This window comes from Trachypithecus francoisi, unplaced genomic scaffold (genome assembly GCF_009764315.1).
Source record: "Trachypithecus francoisi isolate TF-2019V2 unplaced genomic scaffold, Tfra_2.0 Lachesis_group7, whole genome shotgun sequence".
In the NCBI taxonomy this organism is placed as follows: domain Eukaryota; kingdom Metazoa; phylum Chordata; class Mammalia; order Primates; family Cercopithecidae; genus Trachypithecus; species Trachypithecus francoisi.
The window spans coordinates 36,813,629-36,833,301 of NW_022681472.1; the positions used below are offsets into that span (position 1 = coordinate 36,813,629).

At 39.9% G+C, this 19,673-nt stretch overlaps 1 long non-coding RNA gene across 3 annotated transcripts in view; it reads left to right on the forward strand.

The window, feature by feature from the left end:
- The first annotated feature begins 1,714 nt into the window (after positions 1 to 1,714).
- Positions 1,715 to 19,673, forward strand: part of LOC117079201 — a 78,083-nt gene continuing 60,124 nt past the window's right edge. For 2 of the 3 annotated variants that reach the window (XR_004435312.1, XR_004435311.1), the window contains exons 1-2: positions 1,715 to 1,842; positions 5,979 to 6,107. This is a non-coding gene — a long non-coding RNA (uncharacterized LOC117079201). Of the gene's footprint in view, positions 1,843 to 5,978; positions 6,108 to 7,547; positions 7,607 to 19,673 lie in introns of those variants that run through there. The other variant, XR_004435313.1, reaches the window with a different exon arrangement.

Here is a 19,673-nt window from a genome sequence, read left to right on the forward strand (position 1 = left end):
CCTAAAGAATGAACAAGAAACTTGAAACAAAGAATATCATTGACAATTTGGTGTACAATGTCATTCACAATGGTCTTATTGATACGACTTCTGGAGCTAATTTTTTTCATGTGTGAACATTTACCATTTTATGTTTAGGTTTATATCAATTTTTCAAATTGCCTTTAAACTGTTAGGCCTGAAAAAAAGAAAAGAATTAATTCTGAAGGAAAATAAAATTATCATGTAGGTCATTTAGCTTAAGATAAAAGTCATTTCATTGTATGCCCCAAGTCTTACTCAAAGAAAGTCTGTGAGTTCTTTTCAAGGCTCAGGAATAGAATCCCAACTAAGTAGTGGGAACTCTCACTGTAATTTTAACTACCTGTGTTCAATAGTCATGGTGATTTTGATTTGCTTTTCTTTTACTAATTTTTTGTTCCTGTTCTGTGGTTTCCATGGTGAATTCCTATAATACAGGTAGACTAATCCTATCTTCCTTTGAGTCAAACAGTTCCAGAGGTGATGTATCACAGTGGGCCCTGTGAAATCCAATCAAAGCAGGGAGAGGCTAGTTTTAGTTTCAGAGAAGAAATTTACTCTCAGACAATATATAAGCTTCCAATAATTAGAAAGGAAAATCAGGTTAAAAGATTTAATGAAGTTTTATCTTCATAATTAGTCACATCATTTTGTTAAAAGGAAAAAAAGAAAAGCAGGCTTCAATGAGCCTTCTGTACCATAATAACAGAATTGCATGGTGTGTTGCAGTTTACAAAACTTGCTTACATCTAATTGCATTTTAATTTATATGGTGTCTGCTTACTTTTCTGTCAGATTTTAGAACTCTGTTGTGATCACTCATAATCTGAAACTTGAAGCTATAAAGATGGCTAGGGCAATAGCAGATACATTGCCTTGAATAAAATGTAACAGAGAATGATAAAGACAGCCCCAGAAGATGCTTGTTCATATATGATTTCACCTCTAGCATGATCTCAGAGCCGGGGCTTCAGAGATAACATCAATGTGAGACTCTACTGGACTTAATTTGATTTTTCAAATTGTTATTCAAAATCACTTCCTAGGAGACAGTATTATTATTTAAGTTTAGTTTTTAAAACCGTTTTGTCTCCACCACTATTGCTTTTAAGCTTTTCTAAATTGAATTCTTACAGAAAAGCCTCTTTGCAGACAACATCCACAGAAAAGAAATAGAAGCAATTGATCTACAAGGACCTGCCTTTGAAACATTGATACATTAAGGTAAAATCAAATGCTTTACATTGTGAAAATAGCTAATGCTCTTATTTGTGAAATTCAAATAAGCATTTCCTCATCATTTGCATAGATCCAGTTTCGCTTCCTAATTTCCATACTGCCACCTGGATGCATTCAGGCTGTTCTGTGATACAGTTGAACTAGTTTGGAAGGTTCCTCCTTTGTCTCTGGGCTCCTTTTCTTTTATTCCCCTAGGACTCTTTGCTGCAAATGATTTGATCTGAAGCTATGTCTGAACAAAAATAGACAAATGGAGAACTGAGGCAATTATACTATTAATTCAAGCAGAAAAAAAAGCACTTTGCCTGAGTTATCTGGCATTTCCTGGCAAACATCTTTTTCTGTCTCAATGATCTAGAAGATTGCCTAACTTCTTTTCTTCAGGGGTGTAGATGTGGCCTATGTCACATGGCTCTCATTGCCTCATTTCCTGCTGCTTCAGACTGTGTCTATTCTAGGAAGGCTGACACATGATGAGAAGATTCAGTGGTTCTGAGGTACAGTACTTAAGATAACCCTGTGAAGGCTGAGATTGGTATTTGAAATTCACAACTGATCTTGGAGCCTGGTGCAGCAGTCATGGTAAGCTGGATATATATATAGTTGTTTTTTTTTTTTTCTTTTTTTGAGACAGAGTTTCCTTCTGTTGCCCAGGCTGGAGTGCAGTGGCACAATCTCAGCCCACTGCAACCTCTCCCTCTGGGTTCAAGCAATTCCCTTGCCTCAGCCTCACAAGTAGCTGGGATTACAGGCGTGAGCCACCGCACCAGGCTAGTTTTCGTATTTTTAGTAGAGACAGGGTTTCACCATGTTGGCCAGGCTGGTCTCGAACTCCGACCCCAGGTGATCCACCTGCCTTGGCCTCCAAAAGTGTTGGGATTAACAGGTGTTAGCCACCGCACCTAGCCTGGACCAATACTTTCATTCATTCATTTACTCACTGAGTGCCTCCTCTGTGCTAGGTCTTGGAGACACAAAGATGACAATGTCTTGGCACTTGTACTAGCAGTTACACATTAAGAAGTAGTTACAACACCATACAATAAGTTTGAACAATGATTCCATTGTGGGCAAAAGCATATACCCTCTGACAGATTTAAAGTAATAGAAGCAAAGCCACAGAGGCAATTCTCCATGAATATTTCTTCTGCTTATCTTGTTAGCTTTTCCCCTACAATCCCTTAAAAATGACATAAGCCAGTTTTACTGGAGATTCATTCACTATCTCTTAAGGATACTCAGTTTCTGAGAGTTCTGGGGTAGACACTTTCAACAGACCAGGGTTTGGCAGAGGTTTGTCATGCCTTTCTGCCAAGGGCTCACCCTGGCAGATAGCAACAGCTGTTTGTGATTCAGTCAAGAAAGTGCAGGAGGAGCCCTGCAAAAATGTCCTTTTTATTACACCATTGACTTCTTTCCTGAGAGTGGTTTTTCGCTGTATCAGTGCATAATTGTTTTTGCTAATGCATTTACTCCAATCATACAAAAATCTAATTACTCTATGTAATGAATCATTAACAATTTCCTTAAATTCATTTCAGTGTTTGCATTCTGGTATTCAATTTATGCTAATAAACCTAAAATATTCATGTCTTTAAGTCTGAGATTGCAGACTATGCTAAAAAATTTGTTTTACTAAATGTACATTTTAAATCTGCATTTTATAAAATACTGAGGTGTAAACTCTGCAAGATTATTCTGAAATACACAGCATTCAAATGTTCTATTTACTTTTTAAGCAGAGGTCTTTTTATTTCCTTCACACTGCGAATTCACTTAGCTACAACAAAATGACATGTGGTCCTGTTTAACTTAAGTGCATTAACTAGTGTTTGGTAATGAAAGAAGATCAAAAGTGACTGATGTCAAACTTTCACTTTGATTTATTCACATTGAGATTCAGCCTTTGATTCATTTGCTGAAATAGATATTAGGAATAAGTGCCTTATTTTTATTACTAATGAGTACCTTATTTTATTATTTTAATCAAGGAAGAGGAAATTAAACCTTGAATTCTAGCCATAAAAATATATAACTATAAAATCAGAGTTTTTTTTTACAGTACTGCCATTATTAGTATTACCTTATTATTAAACACATACTATGTGCTAAGTGTCCATTTACTCTGATAACTGCTTAATGTTCACCAATTCATTTAGTCATCTTCCAAAGCCTATGAAGTCAGTACTATTATTATCCTCATTTTATAGATAAGAAACAGATTTAGAGGGCCAGGCACAGTGGCTCACACCTGTAATCCCAGCACTTTGAGAGGCCGAGGTGGGCGGATCACCTGAGGTCAGGAGTTCAAGACCAACTGGTGAAACCCTATTTCTACTAAAAATACAAAAATTAGCCAGGGGTGGTGGTGCACACCTGTCATCCCAGCTACTTGGGAGGCTGAGGCGGGAGCATAGCTTAAACCCGGGAGGCAGAGGTTGCGGTGAGCTGAGATGGCACCACTGCACTGCAGCCTGGGCAACAGAGCAAGACTCCGTCTCAAAAAAAAAAAGAAAAGAAAAGAAAAGAAAAAAAAGAAACAGATTTAGAGAAGTGAAGCAACTTGCTCAAGGTTACACAGCATTGCGCAGCAGTTCTCAACTGGGTGTGATTTTTTTGCCTCCCTAGGGACACTTGGCCATGTCTAGAGACATTTTTTTCTTGTCACAACTGGACAGGGGGCAGCTGGCATTTAGTCGGGAAAGTCCAGGGGTGCTGGTTAACATCCTACAAGGCATATACTAGCCCCCATGACAAACAATTATCTAGTCCAAAATGTCAGTAGTGTTGTGGTGGAGAAACCTTGGTGCAGCAGCTGTGTGTGATGCCCATGTCACAGCTTCTTGGGCTACTGATTTCTGAGCAGCTGTTTTGGGCAGCTGTGATGGACAGCTGTGGTGACAGTGGCACGCAATTACTAGTGTCTCACTTCCAGTACATGTGGTAGTTGCTCTTTGCTTTTTGCCTTGGGGCTTTCTCTGAAACACCTGTGCAGGTGTAACTTGGGATTGTGCCATTGTTATCACCTGGGGGGACCTTCAACCAGGGTTCAACCTCCCTGTTATTTGATGGGACCATTCTGAGGGCATTCTTCACAATTCCTCTGTGTGTCCCCAGAGGGACTGAGTCTCAGTTGCCTACAATGGTAACTGGCTGGTACAGCAGACCCTTATTCACCCTGCCTTCTCCCACTGGTTGAGGGTTGCCTAGAGTTGTTAACACCTCTGCAATTTCAGGCTGTGTTGTTACTGAGCTTTAAAGAAAGCTTTGTGGCAGAGAAACAGAGACATCATCACATGAGCTTGAGGTGAGCTTCCGGTAACTACACTGCAGACTTTGAACTGTCTGCAGTAGCTGGCTGAAATCAATAACACACTTTATCAGTTTTTATCACTTCCTTGTCTTACTCCTTATATTCTTTTTCCCTAGCCTTGCCTCCCTAATAAACTACCTGTACCCAAGCCTTTATTTTAAGCTGTGCTTTCAAGGGAACTCAAACCAAGACCTTAAGCTAGTAAGTCTGCTATATCATATTGCAAATCCAATGAAACAGAACCAAAAGATGAGTTTCAGTCCATTCTCATCCTTTGGCTGAGGATTCCCTCTACAGTGTAAGTTCCATACTCAATGATTTCATATTGCTTTATCAGGACTCTAAATTCTCTCACCTCTTTGTCTTTTTCCTAACCCAATTATACATCTTTAATGATCAAATCATTCTTTTTTAATTTTCTTATGCAGGAGCCATACTGGCTTGTGAAAAGAACTCAGTTGACCTGGCCTATTGCAGATTTATGCTGAGAATTTCAATTCAGTCTTTGCTGCTCTTTGGAAATCTTTCATGAATCTTTTAACAACTTCCTTATATACATCTTGCTCCCTTAAAGCCCCAAACTTGGCTTTGTCAGCTCTCTTTCTTCATCATCTTTAGGTAGCATTTGATATTTTCATCATGAATTTTTTTTCCTTTCAACTTCTATGATTATATCACATTTACTAGTCCTCCGATCTCTTTCTGACAGCTCTTTGTTTTCTTTAATCTCCTAACATCTGATTTTCCTCCTTCCTCCCATCTGAGGCTGAGACTCATCATGGGTCCTTTTTCTATAACCACTCTCTGGGGAGCTCATTCACTTCCATATGGATGACATCTAAATTTCTCTTTCCAGGTCTGAGATATCCCTTAGGGCTCAGGGTCATTCTTCACTGCCTATCCAATTACTAATAAGGAAGCCACAGTATCTTTGAGTAGCATTTTGCAGTTTAACACTATCTCTCTAAAAATGGAGTTAAATTCATCTCTGACCCTCAAACTGGTCTCTCTTACATGTCATACCACTGAATAGCTAGAAACGAGGAATCATCTTAAATTCTGTTCTCTTCTTCATTGCATTGTTGGCTGCACACCCAGCATCTCTTACCACTTTCCTCTTCTCTTAAACTCCAATCTTGGTACAGTATCCAAATCCTCCCGCCCTAGGCAGCCCATGTGGCTTAGAGGTCAAACTCTCTCCCAAGCCCAAGAAGGCACTAAAACGGTCCAAGGAGAATCCTCTTTCCTCGTGCCACATTGCTTTAGCAATTGGCATGCAAACCAGTTTATGTCCCTGAGATACAAGAAAAGATTTGTTAGTGAGTCTAGGGAAATTCTTTATTGCTCTTCTGAAAGAGATTTCAGGAGTAATTCTCTCTCTGTGCTTTTTCTTCCTTTTTCTCAGGATATGTTCATGTGTAGATGCGATGGAACTGAGGTCACTAGGTTCATGCTACCTGGAGCATGAGGCTGACAAATAGAGAAGCACTGAGTCAAATGAATCTTGGAAAAATGGAGCTAGAAGAAAACCGGAGTAAGCCTGTCTCTGAAAGGGCACTACCTTTGGATATCCAGCAGTGGGACCCAGTATTTTTTCTTGTTGTTTAATCTCATTTCTGTTACTTGCAGCCAAAGGCTCTTAATGAGAAAATGGCTCTACCTTGTTTTCTGAAAGTTGCCTCAGTCTTTCCACCCTTCCCTATTACAACACTCATCTCTTTAATTCTCATCCAATAACTGATGTTTTCTTAACTAATCTACATCCTCTCATTCTCTCCTTCTAATTCACCTTTCATACTGTTGCCAGGTGACTTTTCCTAAAAGACAACTTTCATGATGTCACTCTACTTCAAAAATTCCTATAATGGTTTCTTTTTGCTTTTAGTCCAAACTCCTCAGATATGTTTTTAAGGCTTTTCATAATTGAATTTCTTTTATACACCTAAGATGATTTCTCTGTGTTCCCAAATGTACAATTGACAGTCCTTCCTCCTGATGTTCTCTCAAGTAAGAAATGTTTCCTCTATGTAAATTCAGTATAGCTTTTAGTCTCTATTCAAGTTCTACCTTATTCATAAATTTCTCCTGAATAGAGTCAGCCTACATCCATTTAAACAGTCTTTATCAGGTGCACACTATGTGCCAGGTACTCAACAAGGCAGTGGAACTATGAAGACAGATCATTACAGTCCCTCTTGCCTCTGGGAGCAGGCAGTTAAATGCAATGCTTTTTAAAGTTTTTAGTAATGTGGTCATGCAAAATCTTATAGATACAAATTTGAATATATGGAGTTTAATTACCAAGCTAGTGAGACTTAATGTTTCAATTAATAAAAAGTTTGAAATCAAGGTATATAGATAAGTATAGTGGTCTTATATTTAGCCTCAAAATGAAATTTATGTCATATTTTATTATGGTTACTTAATATTTTAAAAGACTATGGTTCATCAGGCGCAGTGGCTCATGCCTGTAATGCCAGCACTTTGGGATGCCGAGGTGGGCAGATCACGAGGTCAGTAGTTCGAGACCAGCCTGACCAACATGGTGAAACCCCGTCTCTACTAAAAATACAAAAATTAGCTGGGTAGACATGGTGGCAGGTACCATATATCCAACATTATGGTACAGTCATTTGTTGCCTAACATCTCAGTCAACCATGGACTCCATATACAAGAATGGTCCCATAAAATTATAATACTGTAACTTTGGTATATCTTTTCAATGCCTGTAATCCCAGCTACTCAGGAGGCTGAGGCAGGAGAATTGCTTGAACCCGCAAGGCGGAGGTTGTAGTGAGCTGAGATCGCGCCACTGCACTCCAGTCTGGGTGACAGAGCCAGATTCTTTCTCAAAAAAAAAAAAAAAAAAAAGACTATGATTCATATAGTCAAATAGTTGTAAATATTAACATTTTTAGCAGCTCACCTTTCAATCTCAGAATTTTCTTTCTTTCTTTCTTTTTTTTGAAACAGAGTCTCGCTCTGTCACCCAGGTTGGATTTCAGCTCACTGCAACCTCCGCCTCCTGGGTTCAAGCAATTCTTCCGCCTCAGCCTCCTGAGTAGTTGGGATTACAGGCACGCGCCACCGCCGCCACGCCTGGCTAATTTTTGTATTTTTGTAGAGACGAGGTTTTACCATGTTGGCCAGGCTGCTCTTGAATTCCTGACCTCAGGTGATCTACCCGCCTAGGCCTCCCGAAGTGCTGGGATTACAGGCATGAGCCACCGCGCTGGGCCTCAATCTCAGAATTTTCTATCAAACAGAAGCAATAGTAAAAACTTTCTGAAATTTGCATAAAGTTATTTTATATTGCATAAGTTAACATGTTTATGGTATTCAGTGATAAATTTGATGTATACATATTATTTAAATCATTCATTTATTCAACATATAGTTATTTACCATGTGCTACATCCAAGGTGTTATTCTTGATCTTATATCCTCAATTTGGTGATAATATGCCAAGGGAGAAAATACTAGTTATTGAGGGTGAAAAATGTTAGATGTTGAAATGCTTTGTGGTCCCCCAAACATAGCCATGTATACAGCCTATCTGTGGTATTAAAATTTCATCTGGGGATGATTAGGAAAAAAGATGCCTGAAAAAGTCCTAGGGGAGCAATAATGGAAAAAATATTGAGAAACACTTTTTCAGATATGGGAAAACAGCAATGAACAACATGGAAAAGAAAACCGCTGTCCTGATGGAGGTGATTTTCTCATGGGGAGGATGAGCTAACAATAAACAAGATAAATAAGTAAAATGTATGATGTGCTATGGAAAGAAAAAAAGCAGCACAGGACAAGGAGAAAAGTAAATTAAAGGAAGGAGGTAGGAAGTGGATGTGTGAGAGAAAGGGCATTGGCACTAGCTAAGGTGACCATGGAAATCTGAGTAAAGAAATTCATGGTCAGGAGAGCAGGGGAGGAGCTCTCCAGAGATAGAACAGACTGTGCAAAGATCCCGCAGAGAGAGCAGACCTGGCACACCGGAGGACCGGCAAGCCTGTGTTCTGGGTGAGGAGGCAGGGAAGGGTATTAAAAGACCATGCCAAAAAGTTCACATGGCCCAAGTCATAAGGGTTATGTAAAAACTTTTCTGTAATGTTCATGAGAAAAGAAGAAGTCATGGGTGTGTTCTGAGGAGGACATGATGTAATCTGACTTGCGTTTCCACCGGGATCACTCTCAGCACGATTCTGAGAATGGGCTGAACAAGGCAAAGGGGACACCAAGCAACTAACTGGGAGGGGTACTAGTTGGCTCGGGCTGCCAAAACAGAATAGCACAGGCTGGGTATCTTAAACAACAGACATTTATTTCTCATGGTTTTGAAGGCCGTGAAGTACAAAACCAAAGTACCAGCAAGGTAAGTTTCACTGGGAGGCCTCTTCTCTTGGCATAAAGGTAGCCACCATCTTACCATGTGTTCATATGGCCTTCCCTTGATGGGTATGCATGGGTTGGGGAAGGAATGAGGAGAGGGAGAGGGAGAGAGGAGAAAGAGAGAGCGCTCTCTTGTGAGTCTTCTAATAAGGACACTGATCCATTGTACCAGGGCTCTACCCTCATGACTTCATCTAACTCTAATCACCTCCCACAGGCCCCATCTCCAAATACCAGCACATTGCAGGTTAGGGCTTCATGTATGAATGTTGGGGATAAATAGACATTCAGTCCACAACAAGAAGCTACTGCAATAATCCAGGTGAGGGATGATGGGAGCTTGGACAACATGGTATGGTAGACAGAAGTGGTTGGACTGTGAATGGGGTTTTAAAGGTAGAGCAGACAGAGCAGTGTTGCTTGATCTAATGTGGAAGATGAGAGAAGAGAGGAATCAAAGATGTCTAAGGGTTTTGGATACATAGGTTATCACTATTATTTTTACTAGGGTTTTCTTTTTTTTTTTTTTGAGACAGAGTCTCGCTCTGTCACCCAGACTGGAGTACAGTAGTGGCCGGATCTCAGCTCACTGCAAGCTCCGCCTCCCGGGTTCACGCCATTCTCCTGCTTCAGCCTCCCGGGTAGCTGGGACTACAGGCGCTGCCACCTCGCCCGGCTAGTTTTTTGTAGTTTTTAGTAGAGACGGGGTTTCACCGTGTTAGCCAGGATGGTCTCGATCTCCTGACCTCGTGATCCACCCGTCTCGGCCTCCCAAAGTGCTGGGATTACAGGCTTGAGCCACCGCGCCCGACCACTAGGGTTTTCAATATTGATAAGTTGAACAGGATGCACTAAAGCACCTAAGATTCTTTCGAACACTGGAGTTTGAAAATGTTTGGTCTAAAGAGTCTTAATTTGTAAATAAATGTGAGAGGCATTTGAAATTAAATTTATTTTTGTTTGACACAATGATTGGGAACACCTGGCATTTAAAAGACAGGGGTCAGGGATGTAAGCAATCTTACAATGCATGAGAGAGTTCTGCACAACGAAAGAAATGTTCTGTCACTAATTCTAACAACACTCCTGTTGAGGAACACTGGTGGAGTTGTTTTCATATATTTGTTCTCTTTTTAAAATATTTTATTGCACTTTGAGGCAACAGGAAACAATATCTTTTACTGCCAATTATTTCAGGTACAGTTTCCCCCAGCTAAGTTCTAAGGGCCTTGAGGGCAGGAGTCATCTTATGTATTTCTCTTGTATCCTTACACAGTGAAAGCAGAAAAATACCTTTATTTTGCTATGTCTCTTGTTTTCTCCATATGCACTGGCATACTCTCATTTTATCCATTTCTGACAGGAAGGAAAGAAAAGATATGTAAAGTGGATTTTAATCATAGGTGAGGTCTAATTTTTGTTTTAAGGACTCAGCATACAGGAAATAATATATTAGTATTAGCTCTTATTAATGATAACAATGGGAGGCATATAAAATTTCTTGATTGAAGCGAATGCCAGACTTAGTTATCAGGTTTTCTTTTTGTCTTCACTTTGCCCATTCTCTTAAGCTCATATCTTGACAGTAGAATTAAATATTTTTCTTTTCGCTAAATCAACAAAAAGTCTATTTTCTAAATCACAACATAATCCCAACTCTCTAATAGTTATTTCTTCATATTATTTCACAAGTTTTGTCCACATGTAGTTAAGCTTTTAAAAATAAAATCTTTATTTTTTAGAGCAGATTTAAGATCACGGAAAAATTGAGTGGAAGGTATAGAGATTTCCCAAATGCCTCCTGCCCTGAGACATGTATAGCCTCCCCCATGATCAACATTCCCCTCTAGAATGCTACATCCATTACAACCAATCAACCTACATTGACACATCATTATCACCTGAAGTCCACAGTTTACATTAGGGTTCGCCCTTGGTGTTGCACATTTTATGGGTTTGGATAAATGTATAATGACATATATCCAACATTATGGTACAGTCATTTGTTGCATAACAACATCTCAGTCAACCATGGACTGCATATACAAGGATGGTCCCATAAGATTATAATACTGTAACTTTACTGTATCTTTTCAGTGTTTAGATATGTTCAGATACACATATACTTACCATTGTGTTACAATTGCCTACAATATTCAATGTAGTAACATGCTGCCTAGGTTTGTAGACTACGAGCAATAGGCTGTATGTGTAGGCTGCAGCATCCAGATTGGTAGAAGTACGTTCTGTGATGTTCGCACAGCAATGAAATTGCCTAATGGCACATTGCTCAGAATGTTTCCCTGTTGTTAAGTGATGCATGGCTACGTCATACAGAGTAGTTTCTCTGCTCTTAAAATTCTCTGTGCTTCACTCCCTTCTGACCTCTGGCAACAACTGATATTTTGGCTGTCTCCATTGTTTTGCCTTTATTTTTAAATTAGAAATAATAAATATGAATATGTAGTTATTATAACTTTTTTATTCACTTAGAATCATTTTGTAAATACTTTTCAATGTTTCTACCTAATGATCAGAGTTATAATTTTAATAGCTGCATATAGTCTAGCATATTTACTGTAGATTTTTCCTTTATTGTTGGACAATTTGTGTTCAGTCTTTCATGAGTTACATATAATATTTCTATCTAGTCTTTTTGCCACTGATTTTTCTCATGCTGTATTAAATATCACCTCCCCACTCCCAACTTCACTCACCAATTATTGTCTACTTGCTTGGCTTCTGACTATTGTGATTCATAGATGCATGCTAACATCAATTCGCCTACCTGCCTTAGCTTTGATCATTGATAGTGCTTGATCTTTCCAGCTTTTCTTCAATATTCACATTCTTGGCTCACAATAGCTGGTACTTCTGATACTATGCTGCTCAAGAAGTACTTGGTCTAGTGTGAGGCCCATGTAGGTAATCAGTTGGATGATTCATGGTAAGAGAATAGACATATCCCAGAATAATTGAAACGTCTGTCCTTTCTTTCTTTTCTTTCTTTCTTTCTTTCTTTCTTTCTTTCTTTCTTTCTTTCTTTCTTTCTTTCTTTCTCTTCTCTCTCTTTCTCCCCTCCCTCCCTTCCTCCCTCCCTCCCTTCCTCCCTCCCTCCCTCCCTCCTTCCTTCCTTCCTTCCTTCCTTCCTTTCTTTCTCTTCTCTTTCTCTTTCTCTTTCTCTTTCTCTTTCTCTTTCTCTTTTTCTTTCTTTCTTTCTTTCTTTCTTTCTTTCTTTCTTTCTCCTTTTCTTTTTGACACAGTTTCGTTCTTGTTGCCCAGGCTGGAGTGCAATGGCGTGATCTTGGCTCACCGCAACTTTTGCCTCCTGGGTTCAAGTGATTCTCCTGTCTCAGCCTCCTGAGTAGCTAGTATTACAGGCATGCACCACCATGCCCAGCTAATTTTGTATTTTTAGTTGAGATGGGGTTTCTCCATGTTGGTCAGGCTGATCTCGAACTCCCAACCTCAGGTGATCTCCCTGCCTCAGCTTCCCAAAGTGCTGGGATTACAGGTGTGAGCCGCCGTGCCCAGTTGAAACTTATTTGTTTGAACAATAAAAGCCACATATTTCCTCTTTTGATAAAGTGCAAAATTACAGTAAATATTCTCCCAAGATACTCATGGATTACTTGACAATAATAAAAAACTAATAGCTGGATATTGTTTTAAATATTGAAGAAAAGCAAACAAATCAATATCAACCATAACATTGCTTCATATGCAAAAACCAGGATGAAATAATGCTTTCATAGAAGATGTGACCTGGGCTCAAATAGCATCATTTATCAAATGCAAAGAATTATTGTAGCTCTTGACTTCAAGGCTTATTAAATCTAGCAAAGCTAAGATTCAATATAGATGTAGGTCCGATTTCATGACAAAAAATCAAAGAAATCAACCAAAACCAGAGAACTTATGTAAGTTTGTGGGTATGCAATCTACAGAAGTCAATTATATATATAAGATAAAAGAGAAGAAACGATTCTATTTACAATTCAGCAAGAAAGATAAAATGCTTAGGAATAAGTATGAGAGATGGGCATGATTTATGATTTATATAAAGAACATTTTAAGATGCTACCAAAAAACACAAAATAAAATGAATAAATGGGAAAGTATATAATTTCTTAGACAGGAAAAGTCAACATCACAAAGATTGAATTCAATAAAAATAGCAACAGCATTTTTATTTTGTAATCAGAGATAAGCTAATACTAAAGTTCAAATGAAAAAATAAAAAACAAAAATAGTCAAGAAAAATCTGGAAAAGTGATCATAAAGAGAACTAGTTCTTTTACATATTTAAACACATTGTAAATCTTCAATAATAAAAATAATGTGGGAGATCTGGCAAGATGGCCAAATATGAACAGCTCTGGTCTGCAGCTCCCAGCAAGAACAACACAGAAAGCGGGTGATTTCTGCATTTACAACTGAGGTACCTGGCTCATCTCATTGGGACTGGTTAGACAGTGGGTGCAGCCCATGGAGGGTGAGCCAAAGTGGGTCGGGCTGTGGGGGGCGGGGGTGGTCACCTCACCCATGAAGCACAAGAGGTCAGGGAACTCCCTCCCCTAGCCAAGGGAAGCAGTGAGGGAATGTGCCTTGAGGGACGGTGCAATCAGCTCAGATACTACGCTTTTCCCAGTCTTTGCAACCCACAGACCAGGAGATTCCCTTGGCTGCCTACACCACCAGGGTCCTGGGTTTCAAGCACAAAACTGGGCGGCTATTTGGGCAGACATTGAGCCAGCTGCAGGATCCTGGAACACCAACCAGAACCAGAATGGACAGAACCATTCACCCCCCTGGAAAGGGGGCTGAAGCCAGGGAGCCAAGTGGTCTTGCTTAGCAGATGCCACACCCACGGAGCCCAGCAAGCTAAGATCCACTGATGTGAAATTCTCGCTGCCAACACAGCAGTCTGAAGTTGACCTGGGATGGTCCAGCTTGCTGGGGGGAGGGGCATCTGCCATTACTGGGACTTGAATAGGTGGTTTTCCCCTCATGGTGTAAAAAAAGCCACAGGGAAGTTCAAAGGGGGTGAAACCCATCGCAGTGCAGCAAAGCCGCTGTAGTCAGACCACTTCTTTAGATTCCTCCTCTCTGGGAAGGGCATCTCTGAAAGAAAGGTAGCAGCCCCAGTCAGGGGCTTATAGATAAAACTCCCATCTCCCTGGAAGAGAGTACCTGGGGGAAGTGGTGGCTGTGGGCACAGCTTCAGCAGACTCAAACGTTCCTACCTGCAGGCTCTGAAGAGAGCAGCCGATCTCCCAGCACAGCGCTTGAGCTCTGCTAAGGGACAGACTGCCTCCTCAAGTGGGTCCCTGAACCCCATGCCTCCTGACTGAGAGACACCTCCCAGCTGGGGTCGACAGACACCTCATACAGGAGAGCTCTGACTGGCATCTGGCAGGTGCCCCTCTGGGACAAAGCTTCCAGAGGAAGGAGCAAGCAGCAATCTTTGCTGTTCTACACCTTCTGCTGGTGATACCCAGGCAAACAGGGTTTGGAGTGGAACTCCAGCAAACTCCAGCAGACCTGCAGAAGAGGGGCCTGACTGTTAGATGGAAAACTAACAAACAGAAAGCAATAGCATCAACATCAACAAAAAGGTGCCCATGCAAAAACCCCATCCAAAGGTCATCAGCATCAAAGATCAAAGGTAGATAAATCCACGAAGATGAAGAAGAACCAACGCAAAAAGGCTGAAAGTTCCATAAACCAGAATGCCTCTTCTCCAAAGGATCACAACTCCTCGCCAGCAAGGGAACAAAACTGGATGAAGAATGAGTTTGATGAATTGACAGAAGTAGGCTTCAGAAGGTGTGTAATAACAAACTCCTCTGAGCTAAAGGAGCATGTTCTAACCCAATGCAAGGAAGCTAAGAGACTTGATCAAGGGTTACAGGAACTGCTAAGTAGAACAGCCAGTTTAGAGAAGAACATAAATGACCTGATGGAGCTGAAAAACACAGCATGAGAACTTCATGAAGCATACACAAGTATCAGTAGCTGAATTGATCAAGCAGAAGAAAGGATATTAGAGATTGAAGATCAAATTAATGAAATAAAGGATGAAGACAAGATTAGAGAAAAAAGAATGAAATGGAATGAACAAAGCCTCCAGAAATATGGGACGATGTGAAAAGACCAAACCTACGTTTGATTTGTGTAGCTGAAAGTGATGGAGAGAATAGAGCCAGGTTGGAAAACATACTTCAGAATATTATGCAGGAGAACTTCCTCAACCTAGCAAGACAGGCCAACATTCAAATTCAGGAAATACAGAGAACATCACAAAGATACTCCTCGAGAAGAGAAACCCCAAGACACATAATCATCAGATTCACCAAGGTTTCAACCTTTCAATGAAGGAAAAAAATGTTAAGGGCAGCCAGAGAGAAAGGTAAGGTAAACCACAAATGGAAGCCCATCAGACTAACGGTGGATCTCTCTGCAGAAACCTTACAAGCCAGAAGAGAGTGGGGGCCAGGCAAATATTTAACATTCTTAAAGTAAATAATTTTCAACCCAGAATTTCATATCCAGCCAAACTAAGCTTCATAAGCAAAGGAGAAATAAAATCCTTTATAGACAAGCAAATGCTGAGAGATTTTGTCACCACCAGGCCTGCCTTACAAGAGCTCCTGAAGGAAGTACCAAATATAGAAAGGAAAAACTGGTACCAGCCACTGTAAAAACATTCCAAAATGTAAAGACCACTGACACTATGAAGAAACTGCATAAAGTAATGTGCAAAATAACCATAACCAGCTAGCATCATGACAGGATCAAATTTACACACAAAAAATTAATAAGTTCTTTGAAACCAATGGTAACAAAGACAGAATGTACTGGAATCTCTGGGTAACAGCTAAAGCAGTGTTTAGAGGGAGATTTATAGCACTAAATGCCCACATGAGAAAGTGGGAAAGATCTAAAATCAACACGCTAACATCGCAATTAGAAGAACTAGAGAAGCAAGAGCAAACAAATTCAAAAGCTAGCGGAAGACAAGAAATAATAACTAAGACAAGATCAGAGCAGAACTAAAGGAGATAGAGACACAAAAAACCCTTCAAAAAATCAACGAATCCAGGAGCTGGTTTTTTGAATAGATTAACAAAATAGATAGATGGCTAGCCAGACTAATAAAGAAGAAAAGAGAGAAGAATCAAATAGACACAACAACAAATGATAAAGGGGATATCACCACTGATTCCACAGAAATACAAACTACCATCAGCGAATACTATATAAACACCTCTATGCCAATCAACTAGAAAACTAGAAAATCTAGAAGAAATGGATAAATTCCTAGATGCATACACCCTCCCATGATTAACCAGGAAGAAGTTTAATCCCTGAATAGACCAATAACAAGTTCTGAAATTGAGGCAGTAATTAATAGATTACCAACCAAAAAAAGCTCAGGACCAGACAGATTCACAGTCAAATTCTACCAAAGGTACAAAGAAGAGATGGTACCATTCCTTCTGAAACGATTCTAAGCAATAGAAAAAGAGGGACTCCTCCCTAACTCATTTTATGAGGCCAGCATCATCCTGATACCAAAACCTGGCAGAGACACAACAAAAAAAAGGAAATTTTAGACCAAGGTAGGCAGATCAAGAGGTCAGGACATCAAGACCATCCTGGCTAACATGGTGAAACCCTGTCTCTACTAAAAATACCAGAAATTGGCCGGGTGTGGTGGCACACACCTGTAGTACCAGCTACTCAGGAGGCTGAGGCAGGAGAATCACTTGAAACCGGGAGGCAGAGGTTGCAATGAGCTGAGATTGTGCCACTGCACTCCAGTCTGGGTGACAGAGCAAGACTCCGTAAAAAAAAAAAAAAAAAAAAAATTTAGGCTAATATCCCTCATGAACATTAATGTGAAAATTATCAATAAAATACTGGCAAACTGAATCCAGTAGCACATCAAAAAGCTTATCAACCACAATCAAGTTGGCTTCATCTCTGGGATGCAAGGCTGGTTCAACATATGCAAATCAAAAAATGTAGTCTATCACATAAACAGAACCAATGAAAAAAACACATGATTATCTCAATAGATGCCAAAAAGGCCTTCAATAAAATTCAACACCTCTTTATGCTAAAAACACTCAATAAACTAGTTGTTAATGGAATATATCTCAAAATAATAAGAGCTATTTATGACAAACTGACAGCCAATATCATACTGAATGTGCAAAAAGCTGGAAGCATTCCCTTTGAAAATCGGCACAAGACAAGGATGCCCTCTCTCACCTCTCCTATTCAACATAATACTGGAAGTTCTGGCCAGGGCAATCAGCCTAAGAGAAAGAAATAGAGTGTTCAGATAGGAAGAGAGGAAGTCAAATTATCTCTGTTTGCAGATGACATGATTGTATATTTAGAAAATCACATTGTCTCAGTCCAAAAACTTCTTAAGCTGGTAAGCAACTTCAGCAAAGTCTCAGGATACAAAATCAACGTGCAAAAATCACAAGCATTCCTATATACCAATAACAGAAAAACAGAGAGCTAAATCATGAGTGAACTCCCATTCACAATTACTACAAAGACAATAAAATACCTAGGAATCCAACTTACAAGGGATGTGAAGGGCCTTTTCAAGGAGAACTACAAACCACTGCTCAAGAAAATAAGAGAGGACACAAACAAATGGAAATACATTCCATGCTAATGGATAGGAAGAATCAATATTGTGAAGATGGTCATATTACCCAAAGTAATTTATAGATTAAATGCTATTCCCACCAAGCTACCATTGAGTTTCTTCACAGAATTAGAAAAAACAACTTTAAATTTTATATGGAACCAAAAAAACAGCCTGTATAGCCAATACAATCCTAAGCAAAAGCAAGCCTATGGTAACCAGAACAGCATAGTACTGATACCAAAACAGACATACAGACCAATGGAACAGAACAGAGACCTCAGAAATAACACCACACATCTACAACCATGCGATCTTTGACAAACCTGACAAAACAAGCAATGGGGAAAGGATTCCCTATTTAATAAATGGTGTTGGGAAAACTGGCTAGCCATATGCAGAAAACTGAAACTGGACCCCTTCTTCACACCTTATACAAAAATTAACTCAAGATCTTCGACATAAGACCTAAAACCATAAAAACCCTAGAAGAAAACCTAGGCAATACCATTCAGGACATAGGCATGAGCAAAGACTTCATGTCTAAAACACCAAAAGCAATTGCAACAAAAGCCAAAATTGACAAATGGGATCTAAATAAACTGAAGAGTTTCTGCATAGCAAAGAAACTATCATCAGAGCAAACAGGCAACCTACACAATGGGAGAAAATTTTTGCAATCTATCCATCTGACAAAGGGCTAATATCCAGAATCTACAGGGAACTTGAACAAATTTACAAGAAAAAAACGAACAACCCCATCAAAAAGTGGGGAAAGGATATGAACAGACACTTCTCAAAAGAAAACATTTATGTGGCCAAGAAATATGAAAAAAACTCATCATCACTGGTCATTAGAGAAATGCAAATCAAAACCACAATGGGATACCATCTCACGCCAGTTAGAATGGTGGTCATTTAAAAGTCAGGAAACAACAGGTGCTGGAGAGGATGTGGAGAAATAGGAATGCTTTTGCACTATTGGTGGGAGTGTAAATTACTTGAACGATTGTGGAAGACAGTGTGGAGATTCCTCAGGGATCTAGAACCAGAAATACCATTTGACCCAGCAATCCCATTATGGGGTATATACCCAAAGGATTATAAATTGTTCTACTATAAAGACACACGCACATGTATGTGTATTGCAGCATTATTTACAATAGCAAAGACTTGGAACCAACTCAAATGCCCATCAATGATAGACTGGATAAAGAAAATGTGGCACATATACACCATGGAATACTATGCAGCCATAAAAAAGAATGAGTTCATGTCCTTTGTAGGGACATGGATGGAGCTGGAAACTATCATTCTCAGCAAACTAACACAGGAACAGAAAACCAAACACCACATGTTCTCACTCACAGGTGGGAGTTAAACAATGGGAACACATGGACACAGGGAGGGGAACATCACACACTGGGGCCTGTCAGGGAGTTGGGGGCAAGGGGAGGGATAGCATTAGGAGAAATATCTAATGTAGATGATAGGTTGATGGGTGCAGCAAACCACCATGGCACATGTATACATATGTAACAAACCTGCACGTTCTGCACATGTATCCCAGAACTTAAAGTATAATAAATAAAAAATAAATAAATGAATAAATATAATAAATAAGAATAATGTAGCACCTGAATAAAAAGACATCAATGGAATTAAAAAGGAAATTCAGAAATAGGTCTAACATAAAAAAGGGAATTTAGCATATAGGAAAGATGTCACCTCAAATCAGTAGGTGAGTCTAGCTGAGTGGGGGTGGGGGGTTTTTATGGGCTCATAAGAAAGAACGTGCATGCTGATTGGTTCATGGGTGGCCATGGGCGGCTATGGGCGGGCCCAGAAAAAACACCATGTGTTTTCACTCTGGGCTGTGGATTCCACCATGAACTGACAGCCAGACCCTCAGGTTTCAAGGCATCCTGGCTTGAAGGTGGAGCTTCACCAGGGACCCGCCCCTTTCCACCTAGGGGCTTGTCTGCCTCCTGCCGCCATCAATCATGCCCTCCATGGCACCTAGGCTGTTTTTGCCA